The sequence below is a fragment of the Thermobia domestica genome, chromosome 11, assembly GCF_964235325.1.
Source record: "Thermobia domestica chromosome 11, izTheDome1.hap1.1, whole genome shotgun sequence".
NCBI lineage: Eukaryota > Metazoa > Arthropoda > Insecta > Zygentoma > Lepismatidae > Thermobia > Thermobia domestica.
In genome coordinates this window covers 31,203,751-31,220,424 of record NC_137464.1, presented here as the reverse complement: position 1 = coordinate 31,220,424, position 16,674 = coordinate 31,203,751, and the positions used below count along the sequence as shown (strand labels likewise).

The window sequence follows — 16,674 nt, the reverse complement described above, 5'->3', positions numbered from 1 at the left end:
ATGATGATGATGATGATGATGATGACCCTTAAATATAATTCCCTTAGAATTTACCTAAATACCGGACAATACCGCCTATGGGCCTTGATTGTTTGTAAGTAATTCCACGAGGTGTTGCAGGTGCATGTCATCAGTACAGCACTGTTCTACTCATCACAGTAGTTGCAGTTAAGTAAGGCATTTCAGTATATACCTGCGTTTTATTCCCTGCTCCAAACAGTATCCCAGATTTTCAACTGGATTTAAATCTCGGGACTTTATCAGACTATATCAAGTGCAAGAGCCTATCTGAATGTTTCTCAAACCAAGTACAAAAACTTGAGCCATATGAAAATGTTAGTTGTCATCTTGAAAGATGAAATTGTCCACTGCATGTTCATCATAAAGATTATGGGAAAATGGCAACACCTAGTCACTAAGAATGTTTAAATAACCATGCTGATTCATATTTACATTCACCCGTATGATTGGAACAAGTCATGGAAAACATGCCCGCACCGTCATAGAATCCCTTTAGCTTGAATTGCTTGCGAGTTTAACATTTCTTTCAGCGGCGAGGCTAAATGAAATGTGGACCTACTGATTAACGTGGAATCCAAACCACATGAGCTCCCGCTGGGAATCGAACCCGGGTCTCCCACGCCAAAGGCGCGTATGCTAACCGCTTAGCCACGGAGGAGCTCCTTTAGCTTGAACTACACCCTTCAGACACTGAGGCTAGCGACGCCTTCCATCAATGCAGCTACAATAGAGACAACAAACGACTCGTCGGACCACACTGTTTTGCGTAGCCTACTTAACTTTTCATGGTCACCATCAAGGGTGGCTTTATTAAAGAACAGCCTTACGATAAGGGACTTAAAAGCGATATTCATAAAGGACTTTAAAGGGAACCTCCTATAGTTATCCCATTTCATTGCTCGCACCTAACAGTCATCAGCATTCTAGTGAGGCAAGTAGAGGTCTATCACCATATGCACTGATGGCACCCGAGCGTTATGTTATAAGGCATGCTCACCCACCCCCTTGGGGAATGCAGTCCCAAGTTGCTTAATCCCACGGTATGACCACAGCCGGGCAGAGTCCAACCTTAACCAGGATCCTCAAGCGAACCCGGATCCTGACCCTGCGTAAATTCATGTCCTTCAACCAGCGCTAGGAGACACTACGCAGGTACCCAACCAACCACATTCACGACCCAAGGGGACGCCTTAGTCGTCCTTTGGAAGGTATCCTGAAGGCTCCCCCCTTCCGGTAGGAATGACAGGATCCTAACATCTGCCTACCTCATTTTAGGGAAGTGGTAAAGTCCGCAGCAAAAAAAAAAAAAAAAACCTGCAACATGAGCATGTAAGTTTATTGTGAAACTACGCCTAACAGCGCAGGAAATCAATATAACGTCGAAGTGGCACGAATCACGTCAGGAGAAGCTTCGGCGTCCTCCCCTGTACGCTTATTTTGGAACAAAAGACTTCGTCGTTTCACAATAAACTTACATGCTCACGTTGCAGGTTTTTTGCTGCGGACTGTACAACATACAATACCGGTACTAATGGTGATGTAGTCCATCTGTTTCAAGCAGATATTACCATTTAGAGTGTACCAATCGCTTCCTTCCAGTAGGGGTGGCTACAATACCCTGCCTCTACAATACCCGTGGTGAGGTACAACATACATTCCTGGGCCAATAGTTAGTGTTATTGACCCATTTGGGAGTCTGAAAGTCTCTTGTGACCTCTTGCCTCGCCCCAACAGAAGACGACGGATAGTCAGCTTTGATACACCAACAAATGACAACTTCATTTATTGTGTTTCCACGGACGTGTAGAAACACTATGGTAGCCCCTTTTTGTCATAATGTTATATTTTTATTTCGATTAGAGCTTTCCATATACAGCAAATTGGCACGCTTATTCCAGTAACTACAATAGTCATACGTTAACGGCGTTCGGTCATTTAATTACGTATTTACCATTGAATTGTGATCTATAACAGCAGTGTTAGTTCTGGAGGGGTGACTTGTTTTTTAACCGCGTTGCTATCTTTTAAAAATATACAGTACAGCCTGTTAACTTGGCCATCTGAGATCTGACTAACGACCCTACTTTCGTGTCCCACGCTTGTTCTTTGAAGATAAGTGTTGTTAATAAAGTTGATCACTTGTCTATCTTGGAACTTGACCACATTTTATCAGCTACTCCCATGTTAAATTCGCTACTCTAACTTAGTTATCTGAAATAACTGGAATACGAGCGCACATGCGAGTGTTTAGACGCTTTCCTCACTACTTCATCATAAACAGAGGTTTATGCGGATGCGGATGCGGATATTCGTAACATTATAGCATTTTGTGGTTGCAGTTTTAGTTTCTTTGCGGATGGTGGATACTTCTGAAAAGACGAGTACTGACGTAGCGTATTAGTGTGTTTACCTTTAAGGAGCAAATAGCTGCCAAAGGAAAATTGCATTTCGCTGAATTTTCTTTGTTTAGAAAGGCCTATTGTAAATATTAATTGGTAAGGTGATTGTATGGGAGTTTGGAGCGACTTACTTCTATTTCTGAAGGACATTTTGTCTTCATTTCACTTTTGCGTTCTAAACAAAGACCCCAGTCTTATAAGTAAATGAAATGCTCTGAAATTCACTGACAGATACGGTTATTACAAACTTGACAATCTTTCGAGGGGACCTTAAATCTATATGTTTTCTATTGCCTCCGTAATTTGTTCCTGCATGAATTTTATTCCATTTTATTTTGAGTACTTGACTTACAAAAAGGGAGAATCCAACGTTTAGGATTAATTTTATTGAAATCATACCATAGGATTCACAAAACATAAAGGAGATACGATTACCACGTTCGAAACTATTTTGAAATCATAACTTTAATAAAACAAATATATTATGAATATATGTTATCGCATTAACTGAGGATCTGTGTGCGGATTGAGATGCTGCAGATACAATCCGTACATACCTCTAGTAATAGACAGGGAGAGTTCCAAAATGCCCTAATACCTTTTAGAAGGTCAATATTTAAGAAAACAAGTAGGAAAAACCTTGCCAATAGGAATCCGAAGAAATCTGTCAAAAACAAAAAAACACACAGACGACGTGCCTATATATTTTATTATTTTATGTTTGCTGTCGCAAAGTCTGATTCTTTGCAAACTGCACAATTTTATCTTACTTTAAAAGTAGCAATCTAAATGGCTGGTAAGATGTTGCCTTCAGAGAAATTTTACCTCTGGAAATCACAAATGACCATTTCAAGTTGTAAATGTGGATGTATCAGTTGAAATCGGTTGGGAAAAGAATAGCAATTAGTGAGTTGACCTTACATATATTAACTTTCCCATGTTCATTATATATATGATTTCTTTTTACCATCATGTATTCTTTACAGAAACCTGTATAGTTACTCAATAATGATATTACCCGTTAATATTATTCTTTTATTTCGAAGTACATTTATTATATAATTTTTCCTATAAGTTGGTCATTGTCTAAGTTTTCCAGTTTTCAGTGGAACTAAAATTGGCCAACATAGGGTTTACAGTATCCTTTGTTTCAACTTATCGATTTTTCCCATCCGGTAAAAGCAGTTTCGCAAGCATTAGGTTCACGTATCTTCCTAACATATCATTGAAAGTGTGAACTGGTTCTTCGGAACTGAATATAGGAGGGGGGGGGGGAAGGTGTTTTCCTAACGTTCCTCGGATCTAACCATTAAATTTAGGGCAACGATAAGAAATCACATTAAGAACAATCCATTCAATAACTGAAACTTTAAACTTTCAGACTGTGCTGTATGTAGCAGAAGACATTGTCATTACAGAAGATTTCCTTTGTACACTCATGTCCAAAATGATTGTCGCATATCTATATCTGTCTACTTGTAAGAATTATAATTTGATAATGATTTTGCAGGGTAATTTTAACACTGATACTATATGTATAATTGGGAAATGTATATTTGTTGTAAATTACATAGGAAAAGAATTTTAAATACGAAAATTAGAATGAGTAAAACAAAATGTTGCTAAATGGACAAGAAAGTTTTATTTTCGTTTTAATTTTCATATTTACTGCTCTTTTGACATGAAATTTGCCACATACATGTCTTTGCCGACTATACACATACTAACATTATAAGAAATACCGGGCAAATTCGTTATCAAATTATATTCCTATAACACCATATTTATAGACATGCGACAATAATTTTGGACATGAGTGTACGTTCATCCGGTATGATATACGATACGTCAATGTGCACGCTGACCCTAAATTGACAATGTTACAATATGCCCGTAAATTAGAAAAGATCGAAATATGTCCTCTACATTTCGATCTTCTTCTCATTTTGTCGAAATCTTCACTACTATTGTCAATGTTCGTCTACTAAAGTTGCATCAGCAATGCCAACAAACTCGTACACTGTATTACATTGACCTTGATAAAAATCTCTTACGTATTTCTTTCATCATGTCTTGCAGAACTTGTTTTTGTTGTTTAGTGAGTTTGCCAGGGATCCCACATTTGCAACGATTAATACACCATGCAAGATCCTTTGTTAATGAAATCCAGGATGGAAAATATCCTACGTAGGTTCATCAATTGCTCTTTATATCTTACAATATCTTCCAACGTACTGTGTCGATTATTAATTACATGGGGTAGACATGATTCAAGGTTCTCATCAACATGTTTATATTATACTTTTTTTTTTCCTGCACTTTTAACCATACTGTTACGCCTCTCTTTAGCAGTAAAATTAATGCACTATGGATTGTACTAAATTACTTGGAACACAGAATTCAAAAGCTAGCACAAATACATGTTAAATAGTGGTAATAGGGAAATTATATGGAAGTGTTGAATACATTATCGATAAAAGTGGTAGGTAGCCACTATAGGCACTCGCTAGCCGCTAGATAACGGGGAGGATGTAGACGACTTTGTGTATTCACAATTATGGCTACATACTAAGCCTTGTGTTTTGGTATTATTTATCCTAAACTTCCATGTCATGCAGAAGATTCATTGATAATGCCAGGTAGAGAATGAATCTTCTGCATGTTGTATGTTAGTGTTGATTGCTTTCAGTTACTTTTTACCTGCTAGTAGGACAATATGATCTGAAAAAATAAAACCAGACCTGAGGACATCATTGTTATGGCCTACACGTATAGTAATACGTATGTACAGTAGTAGAGATAGTACTGAACCTTGGGGAACTCATTCAAACTGCAGAATCAGATGGGATAGGTCACCCAAATTGAGTCAGTTAAACAAACAGTGAAACGAAGTAGCATGAAACGGGCTGGCATTCTGCAAGCCTTTCAAAATCCTTTGCAACTTCCTTGCGCAGTTAACTGACAGAAGTGTATCTGAGGTGGTCACTATGTTAGGTGTGTCACAAAGAACTGTATTCAAGGTGATGACGGCCTACATAACTCACGAGAAAAGAACATCGGCGATGAGCAACAGTATGTGGAAGAGAAGGATCAGTAACAGAGATCACTAACAGAATTGGAGTGGGTCAAGTTTTTTGTGGGTCAACAGCATGTGACCCACTGTGACCCACCACCCACCATGACCCACTGCGACCCACAGACTCAGTCTGATCTACCGAAGCATAGGTTGGAAATGGCTGCCATAAAGTAATAAACAGCCAGTGCCATGCCATGGAAAATCATCGCCCGGGGCGAGAGTATACGACAGCGCCCCCAAACATATATTCGAAGTAATTTTTCCTCTTTTTTTCCTTTTTTCTCTCCCGTATTTTGTGCCCCCTTACTTCGGCAACCGGAGCCATCGCCCCGCTTGACCCTTCCACAGCATGGTACTGTAAACAACTGTTTTTCTCTATTTTTTAAAATGAGTACTTTCCATTGTAAGAACATACACTTTAATAAACCACTCTTCGGAATAACACTAAATAAAAATTAGGAAGTTGTATGTACGAGAAGACTAGAACCTGCATCTCCCATTAACAAATGAACAACAGTTCCGTAATATCTAGAACAATGTTCTTGATTATTGCGACTTATCATGTAACTGTGTTCACGTGACGTGAATCAACTGGAATTATGATGTTCAATGAGAAGCAGAGAAGAAGAGAGAAAGAGAAGATTAACCAAACCCTTCTAAACAAAAACACGAGATGCCCAGTGTCATTTACCACTCAACCAACCAATACATCACACATCGTTTCACACACGCGAATGTCTTTAAATTCTTCACGGGTGTGACTCGTGTTTAATTGTGTTGACCAAAGAAGCTTTTTACGACTAACTCTAAGTGACCTTGTTCTCATGGGAGGTCTTATTTCCGGACACGAACAAGGACAAAAGGCGGTGACTTTCAAGTAAATGTGGTGAAATAAAGTATCTGTTACTCCTTTACTCATCCAGATGCTTCCATTTCCTGCACATCTGAAACTACAGTATCACAGTGAAGAGTAGTTCAAAATCATTATTTGATTAGCATAGACGGTCTTCTGAAGGTACTTCCTGCTATCATGACTTGATTCAATATCGAATTTTTCTTTCTTCCTCTTATTTTTCGCTCCTTTATATTTTAGGGTCCGCTTATTCGGGCTATGACATTTGTACACTCATGTCCAAAATGATTGTCGCATATCTATAACTATTTTCTTGTAAGAATATAATTTGATAACGATTTTGCAGGATACTTTTAATACTGACACTATGTGTATAATCGGGAAATGTATATTTATGGTAAATTTCATAGGAAAATAATTAAAAATACGGAAATTAGAATGAGTAAAACAAAATCTTGCTAAATGGACAAGAAAGTTTTATTTTCGTTTTATTGTTCTTATTTACTGCTCTTATTATTTACTGCGTTAAAATATTAAATAATACTTTTGATAAAGTGGATACTTTCAAATATTTAGGATCAATATTAACAGACGAAAATCATATTCACGAAGAAATTAAATGTCGACTAAAAGCAGGGAATTCGTGTTACTATTCGGTTCAAAATCTCTTGTCGTCGCGAATTCTGTCGAGGAATTTGAATCTTAAAATATATAAAACGATAATCATGCCTGTTGTTCTGTATGGTTGTGAAACATGGTCGCTTACTCTGAGGGAAGAACATGGACTGAAAGTATTTGAGAACAGGATCCTGAGAAGAATATTCGGACCCAAGAGGAACGAGAATGGGGAATGGCGGAAGCTTCATAACGGGGAACTACATAGTTTATACGGTTTACCCAACATTGTTAGGGTCGACAAGTCTAGGAGGCTTAGGTGGGCAGGTCATGTAGCTAGAATGGAAGAAAGTAGAAACGCTTTCAAAGTCTTGACTGGTAGACCCATAGGAAAACGACCATTAGGAAGACCTAGGCGCAGATGGGAGGACAATATTAAGATGGATCTCGCAGAGATAGGAATACAAAGTAGAAACTGGATGCAATTAGCTAAGGATAGAAGTCAGTGGAGAGCTTTTGTGAACGCGGCACTGAACCTCCGGGTTCCATAGGCCATAGAGTTAGTTAGTTTTAGTTAGTTATTTACTGCTCTTTTGACATGAAATTTTCCACATACATGTCTTTGCCGATTATATACATAGTAACATTATAAGAAATACGGGTGAATTCGTTATCGAATTATATTTCTACAACAACATATTTATAGACATGCGACAATAATTTTGGACATGAGTGTACATACAAGAAAGAGGGGAAGAAAATAAAATACCATACAGCTCTAGGCTCTGGTTCCTGTCTTTCATTTTCCTTATAGCATACTCCAAAACAAATCTGAAAATAATGGCGACAACGCATCTCCTTCTTTCAGGCCATTCTCGACGTGAAAATTCATGGACACGAATTTTCCTCCTTGGACATTATTTTGGGATTCATTTAAACATATCTTAATTAATCTACCTAGCTTTGTCGGTATTCTAAATTCTGTACGAATGTTGTACAGTGTTTCCCTCCTAATCGAGTCATAAGCCTTTCAAAAAATCAATAAATAATTGCTGTATTGTACTCCCATTTCTTTTCGAGTATTTGTCGAATAGTAAATATCTGGTCGATAGTTGATCGATTTCACCTAAATTCGCACAATAGTTTTATCTGATTATAGGATCAATATTGCCAATAGAATGTTTGAGAGGACTTTATAGGATGCTGACAAGAGAAATGCCTCGATAATTATTACAATCAGTTTTGACGCCTTTCTTGTGAATTGGAATAATGATTGAGTCTTTCCATTCTTGTGGCAACTCTTCTTTGTTCCAGATAAGGAGAATAAGTTTGTGTAAAAGTTCCACAATTTTTTTCCCTCCGGAATTTCGTCTGCACTCGGACATTTGTGTTTCTTTACGTTCTTTATAGCGATTTCTCCTTCTGTCCGGTTAGACTCTGGAATTGTGCGTGTCGCCACGTTTTCCCTAATCCTCGTTTCGCCTAAAACTGACTTGAGATTTTTATGACATAAATGATAAGATTTGTGTCCGCCATTTTAGGCGAGAAAGGATACTCGTTTGGTCTAATCCCCGTTACGCCTAAAATGGCGGACAATAAAAAATCGTGCAAGTTCAACTAGAGGGGAAATTACAAAAGAGAAAATTCCCAAGAATTGAGAAATGCAAAATATATATTATTAATATTGATGTTATATTACTGGTGGTAAATATTTTCAAGGAGTTAAGACTACCAAAACTCATTTATGTATTTAATATATATATATATATATATATATATATATATATATATATATATATATATATATATATATATATATATATATATATATATATATATACAGGGTGGTAGGTAACTCCATCGACAAACTTTGGGAAGCGATTCCTTATACGAAATGAAAGAAAAAAGTTCTAATAAACATGGGCCGAAAATTGCCTCCTTTCAGAGTTATGATCCATTGAAAATTCGAAAAATCATTTTTCAAAACTCCCTAACTTAGAAACTATAGGGCCTATCCTAAGCGGTTTAAGGAATTACACAGGAACTGGTATACGCTCTATCTAAATATCCATGTTTCAGAATTCACCGGTACCAGCGAAACGAACGCATCATTAGTACTTAAAGGAGTATCTCTATACTTCAACTTCCTTTTCACAGTTCCTTTCACCGATAACGGAAGATGGTAAAACATGGATATTGAAGCCAACAAACCGTGTCTGATGAAGGCAAGTGGATAGTTGGCGAAATTGTTACACGTTAATAATTTTTACAATAAACGTACTGTTTGATCAGTGAGTAGTTTAAATCAGATTTAAGAGTCTTCATCCCGACGAAATTAAAATACCGCTAATTTTACAGTAATTTTGTGATATCTTCAAATAGATAAATCGAAATGTGGAACAAGAGCGCCCTAGACAATATTATTTTACATGAGAAAACGTTATCACGACTCTCTTATCTGCTTTCGATTTCGAGCCATTTTGAAAATGGGCATTTATTTTCGCGTTTCTAAACAGCTGAAAACGGAAAGCCGCTAGGTGACTTGTGATAACGGTACCTCACGCAAAATAATATTATCTAGGGCGCTCTTGTACCATATTTCAATTATCTTTTATCTATTTGAAGATATCACATAATTAATGTAAAATTAGCGGTATTTTAATTTCGCCGGGATGAAGACTCTTAAGCAAATATAAGGATCATTTATAGAAAAATTAAAGGACAGTTACTAAAATACATGATAGGCACGTCTGGCAAAGTAAAGGAATCTTTATCTGTGATTGGTCGAATGTCTGTCCACGATATTTGAAGGGAATGTTTGGAAATATTTTTTACTTTTTGTTTTCTTCTATACAATTTTTATTTCCTTTACCGTTTTCCAATAACTATTTGCTAATGGTTACTCAGAACTGAAACACATTTTTCTTCAATAGTAACACATTGTGAGATATTTGGATTGTGGAAATATCCGAAGAGCAATTTGTCAGCAGAGCGATTTCTCACAAATCACTCATTTCGATCACAGTCGTCCCTTGTTATGAGCAAATTTAGGAATTTATGTCAGATCTAGCTGACAATGTTTACAAAGTTCATATAAATTAAAATTATATATAATTACAATAGGATCCCTCATAAAGCATTAATAGTATTTTTTTTAAAGCATTTGAAACTGAAATGAAATCCTCTGAAAGATTATCAAAACCTACAATAAAATAACTTCCGCAACCGCATAAGAATGAAACAAACAGAAATATCCAAATGATATTTCCGTTTATACTTACACAAACTATATTTCCTTTAAGATACCGATTAGCCATACCATTTGACAATATCAGATATTTGGCATCAAATTGCAAACTAAAAGTTATTTTAGAGAAACACTGGTCTTTAAACGAAATTAATGACAGGAAATAAACTACGTGTAACTTGTTATTTATCTCTCATCTCAAATATAGCCACTACACACGCTGTGAGGACATTAAGTTTAAGTGAAAAGTAAACAGTATCTAATGTTAATGTTCTCAAAGTGGAAAGGAAAATAACCGTAACACAACTGTTGAAACATTTTTGCAAAAGCAAATATTCGGATTACAAATTAGTGATGGGGAAATAAAATATTTTTCAGTCCTTCACATAATAGAGCATATCTTTCCAAAATTTCTCTCCAGTTTTATCTGCGCGATTATTTTTAAAATCCGCCATCTTAGGCAAAACGAGGATCCTTATTTCGCCTAAAATGGCAGACACAAATACTATCATTTAGCTATCATACAAGTGTCAGATAATTGATTAGGCGAAACGAGGATTAAGCCAAAAGATGCAAGATCGGAATTGTGCTGTGTGGATTTCCCTTTCTCCACGAACATTATTTTTTGACTGAGTGTCAAGTAAATTGTCAAAAAAAAAAAAAACTTTCCATCTATTTAAGATGCTATCTGTATCAGTGAAAATTGTTCCGTCGGCTTTCTTTAATACATAAGCGCGAGGTTATAGCCTTTCTTGATGCCCTTATACTTGTCCCAAACGTTTTCGTGTTTACTATTATCTTAAACTTCATTAATTTTATCCTTTAAAAATCGTGTTTCTTTCTTCTAAAACTTTTGGAAATTTCCCGCCTGATATCAACGAAATTGTGTGTAGTTACATTGTTTGGATTTTGTGGCCATTGCAGTTTTGCTTGTTTTCTCTTCTCTGCTAGTTTAGTGCATTCCTAGTCGAACTATGGTTTGTTCCTTTATATTTCCGCGTGCCCCAGTCATTCTTTTGCTGAAATGTTAATGCTTTCCTAATTTCAACCCACATATCCTGAACACTAGTGCGCTCCAAATCTTCTAAAACCGTGAATGTATTCAACACTTCAATCTAGTATTCCCCTTTCACCAGGCTCTGTAATTTCTTTAGATTAAACATCTCCGTTTTCAGATGTTGAATATTTCCTTTATTCAACGATAATCTCTTTCTTATTAACGCTGCTAACAAATAGTGATTAGTGTCACAGTCAGCTCCTCTAAACGACCGAACATCAGTCATGCTAGATTGTCTTATTCTGTCTACTAAAACGTGATCGATTTGATTATGTTTTTCCGTCTGGTAAGGTCCAAGTGTATTTATGAACGTCGCGATGTGGGAATTTTGTATTCTTCACAATAATGTTTTTGGATGTTGCAGAGTTCACAAGTCTAACACCGTTGTCATTAGTTTCCTTACGACGTGGATTTTCATTTGCTATAATTAGTTTGAAAATATCCTCTCGTCCTACCTTCGCATTGAAATCCCCTAATAGAATTTTATATAGTATCGCAGGAGTTGGTCTTCCTAAAAACTGTCTTTTATATCACCATCCTTATCTTCTATTGTGGCATGTGCATTTACAACAACCACCACCGACCGTTAGGAGTAATAAAAGAAAGTCTATCATTAACAAATTTAACCCGTTTAATTGCTGATATTATTCGTTGTGAACGAAAAACCCTGTTCCTAGTTGGTGATTTTTATTTCTTTCTCCGTAAAAGAACGTAAAATTTCCGGACTTTACTGCTCCCTTTCCTTCCCATCTAACTTCTTCCTGAATTCCTACTAGGTTCATCCTATATTTCTGTAACTCACTCGTTACGGATTTTAACGCGCCTGCTTTATAAAGACTTCTTACGTTTCACGTTCCAAAAAAATGGTAGAAAACCTAATGATATGCTGTTGTCTTCCACAAGCTCATAGGCCTGGGAGCGAACCAAGGACCTCTAGCGCCAAAAATGAGTATTCTATTATTGATCCACCTCTTCCCCATAGGTTTACTCGTGACGAGGCAAAGTACGCATAACGTCAAGTCTGATATTATATACAGGATATTTCAAAACAACACCGACAACTTTGGGAGGTGATTCCTGACACCAAGATAAGACAAAAAGTATAGACCAACTTGGGTGCACAAACGCTTCCTTTCGGAGTTATAGGCTGCAGAAAACATGAAAAAAAAATGAACTTTAAAGGTCCATAGCTCCAAAACTATGGGACCTACCGTAGTCGGGTCAAGGCTTCACTTAGGAACTAATATGTGCACTATTCAAAAAATCTGTTTCAGAATCCTGCGGTACTTCCGCAACAATTTTCATAGAGGTAGTTGGTGAGTACTTCAAATTATATGCCCGTAGCCAAACGTCCTCTTTGAAAATTATTGCGTGAGTACCTTACGATTCTGCAACATGGATTTTTGGTTAGAGCACATGTAAGTTCCTAAGTGAAGTCTTGACCCGACTGCGGTAGGTTCCATATTTTGTAGCTGTGAGCCTTTAAAGTTCATTTTTTCATGTTTTCGGCAGCCTATAACTCCAAAAGGAAGCATTTGTGCACCCAGGTTGGTCTATACTTTTTGTCTTATCTTGGTGTCAGGAATCACCTGCCAAATGTTGTCGGTGTTGTTTTGAAACACCCTGTATATATTAATGATTTATATTTACATCTTTTGTCAGAAGTTATTTACAAAGTATACTTGAGCTTCTTCATGACTAAGCGGTTAGCGTACGCGTCTTAAGCGTGGGAGACCCGGGTTCGATTCCCTGCGGGAGCTCATGTGGTTCGGATTCCACGTTCATCAGTAAGTCCATGTCTCATACAGCCTCGCTGCTGAACGGAACGTTAAAGTCAAAATCAACTCAAAACTACGTAAAACAATACCTACAATTTTATGTGCAATGCGCCCTCATCGAGAATCGAACCCGAAACTTTGTGTACCAAAGGCATAGAAGCTACCCACTATCTCAGGGATGAAGATTTGAAACAAGTGGCCAGTTTATTCAAGGTATTGTTTAACATTGCGTAATTTGATGGCTTGTCAGTTATACGTCATACAGTAGTAACAACTGTATTTACTGAGGATTTCTATTATTAAAAAAAAATGAGTTACGTTCTTAACAAAGAACGCTTTCTCTTCAGTATTTGGCAGACAGAATCTTCAGTCATATGAAGTAAATAAAACATGCATTTCTGTATCTTTGCATGTTTGATGGAAAAAATAGATCTTTACTGTACTTGAAAAGGAATAAAGGATAAGCTACATCGTCCTTCCCCCACTTTAGTTAAAATTAGAAGAATCTCGCACGACACATTCATTTTCGGCAACTGGGCTCAGCCGTCATGCACACGTATACGGACTCGTAAATTTAATGAAATTTGACACATCAAAACTTGACCTAAAATAACGTCCTTCTTTACGCAACCAACTGATTGAATCAGCTTCTTGGTATTTTCCCTCTGCTGACACACTTTGGCATTTCCCATCTTTCGTCATCTCTCCCTCCTAAACTTGAATATCTTCCTTTTTTTTTTTTCAGAAGAAAGTGATATTTCTATCATTCCCACCCTAATAGGTTTTAATAATCTCTCTCTTCTCGCAGAGGAACATAACCTCTATTCCCTAGATGCATGAACACTATCCTTTTTCACATTTTTTTACATTTCGATATCTGATAGCTCCAAATACTTTTACATTTAGATTTGAAATCATCTTATTCTAATAATTACTTATCCGTTCCTCATCAACTAACATACTATTCAAGGAATGCGGCACATACAACACAGGCCCACAGGCGAAAGTCACTGAACAATAAATATTAGTAATGACTCGATTTCTCCTTCTAGGCTTAGACGATGAGAAATGCATTAGCATACACCGGTAATTTCTGGAAGGATGCAGTGTGACAAAACGAGAGAACCAGAATCATGTCCATTTAGGGAAATATTCATTGGATGTCCATAATAAGACATTTTTCTAGCAACACTGATATATCCGATGAATGTTCCGTGGATGTCCACTGATATATCTAATGAATGTTCCATATTCGTGCTGTTTGAGACATGCTACGAATATACAGGGTGAATATCATGTGTGAAGCCAATGGGAGAATTTACGAAGCCCTGAAAACGTTTACCGTATCACATCAGGTAAAACCCGCGTAGGAAATAGCAGTACATTTTACTGCAGAAAGGCAAGAACAAATATCCTCGCTGTCTCCTATATGGAGAATGAGTGCTTCCTACAATGCAATTGAAAGGATAACTTCTATAGATGTTTTTGGAATGTCGGAGACAGTATACAAGAATAGCATTAAAAATATGTGATAATGAAAATATATAAATATATAACCTTGTTAAATATATATATATATATATATATATATATATATATATATATATATATATATATATATATATATAACTAAGGGTAAATGTATTTGTAAGGAACAACACTGTAACTGGGCCTAGAGCCTGTTGTGTTAAATAAATAAACCAATTCTTTACCACCATTCTTAAAACAAATCCTCAAACGTAGCTCCGTGCGATATTTTGACAGGTATTTTCGAATATTGAAATATCAATTACTGACTGATGTATATTAGGGGCTGTGGTGGCTCAGTGATGAGGCGTTCACCTCTGGTGCATGTGGTCCTTGGTTCAATCCCAGATCGCTCCAAATGAACTTTGTGGTGGACAAACACAGTCTGCGTGCATTTTGCGAGGTTCTCCCGTTTAATCCCACTTCCTTCATTCCACCATTTCATTCATTTCTCATCATCGCCTAGGCGGCATATTCATAGGACGTAAAACTTAAAAAAGATTTCATTTCATTTAATTTCATTTTTTTATATATTAATATTTTGATATTTTCGATATTGTGATATTTCAATATGGTGGGATTTTTCGATATTTCATCGATACCAATTTTCGATTTTTAAATTCAGATATTGCATAACCCTACTAAAACGTTTCACCATATCTTTATCTTCAACATTCTACGAGTCATTGTAATGGTTTCCGATCCTGAGATGTTCATAGTATAATACTAGCTAAATCTGCGCTATTTACACATCGCACAGTTCTAATATGAGCGTGAATCTCCTTCCCACTTCTCACTATATCTGTGCAAGTCCCTTTACAGACGGTTTTACAAATTTAGAACCGACAAGATATTTTAGAAATCTAGAACTGGCAAGATATTTTAGAAACCTAGAACAGGCAAGATATTTTAGAAATCTAGAATTGGTAAGATATTTTAGAAATCTAGAGCCGGGAAGATATTTTTGAAATCTACAAGCGGAAAGATATTTTAGAAATCTAGAACTGGAAAGATATTTTAGAAATCTAGAATCGGCAAGATATTTTAGAAATCTAGAACCGGCAAGATATTTTAGAAATCTAGAACCGGCAAGATATTTTAGAAATCTAGAACCGGCAAGATATTTTAGAAATCTAGAACCGGCAAGATATTTTAGAAATTTAGAATTGGCAAGATATTTTAGAAACCTTGAACCGGCAAGATATTTTAGAAATCTAGAATTGGTAAGATATTTTAGAAATCTAGAGCTGGGAAGATATTTTTGAAATCTACAAGCGGAAAGATATTTTAGAAATCTAGAACTGGAAAGATATTTTAGAATTCTAGAATCGGCAAGATATTTTAGAAATCTAGAACCGGCAAGATATTTTAGAAATCTAGAACCGGCAGGATATCTTAAATTTAGAATTGGCAAGATATTTTAGAAATCTAGAACCGGCAAGATATTTTAGAAACCTAGAACCGCCAAGATATTTTGGAAATCTATGTCTATGGTCTTTGCGTAGAACAAGTATCCTATGCAAGCTGTGCATAACAGAAATGTTCAGATTTCTTGGATTTAAATTATACGTAACTACGAATATAAAAATCAAACACTGTTTTAAACAACTACTTTAAAAAAAGTCAACTTCATATAAAAATAATGTTCTAAAAAGGGTGCAAGCAGTGATGATTTCACGGGATGATATTCCCTTCGAGCATATCTCCGATCGTGCTCCGCGTTAATTACCAATAGAGGGTATTATTTGCAGTACTACTTCCACCGCCAGTGTATTGAAAGTCCTCCTTCCCGAAGAAAACCTGAAATCATTACTAGCTACAAATGGTAGAATCAATACTTATAAATTGAATGGTCTTTCTTCAACTATAAACGCCCACTGAATTACTTCCGTAGGAGGCAAATGTGAATAAGATATATAAGCGACAAGATTATAATGATGGTTAGACATTCCCATCAAAATACCCTAATTTAATATCCCAGTCAAAAATATTGTAAATTGTGTTTCTTTCATGTTTACTTCCGAGAGGACTTTGCTGTGTTAGGATTAGTACACCGCCCCTCCGGAGCCAACAAGATATATTAGTTTGGGATTACATGCCG

At 36.4% G+C, this 16,674-nt stretch overlaps 1 protein-coding gene across 1 annotated transcript in view; it reads right to left on the bottom strand.

The window, feature by feature from the left end:
- Positions 1 to 16,674, bottom strand: part of LOC145664005 (RNA helicase aquarius) — a 253,088-nt gene that overhangs the window by 160,607 nt on the left and 75,807 nt on the right. The window lies entirely within an intron of this gene.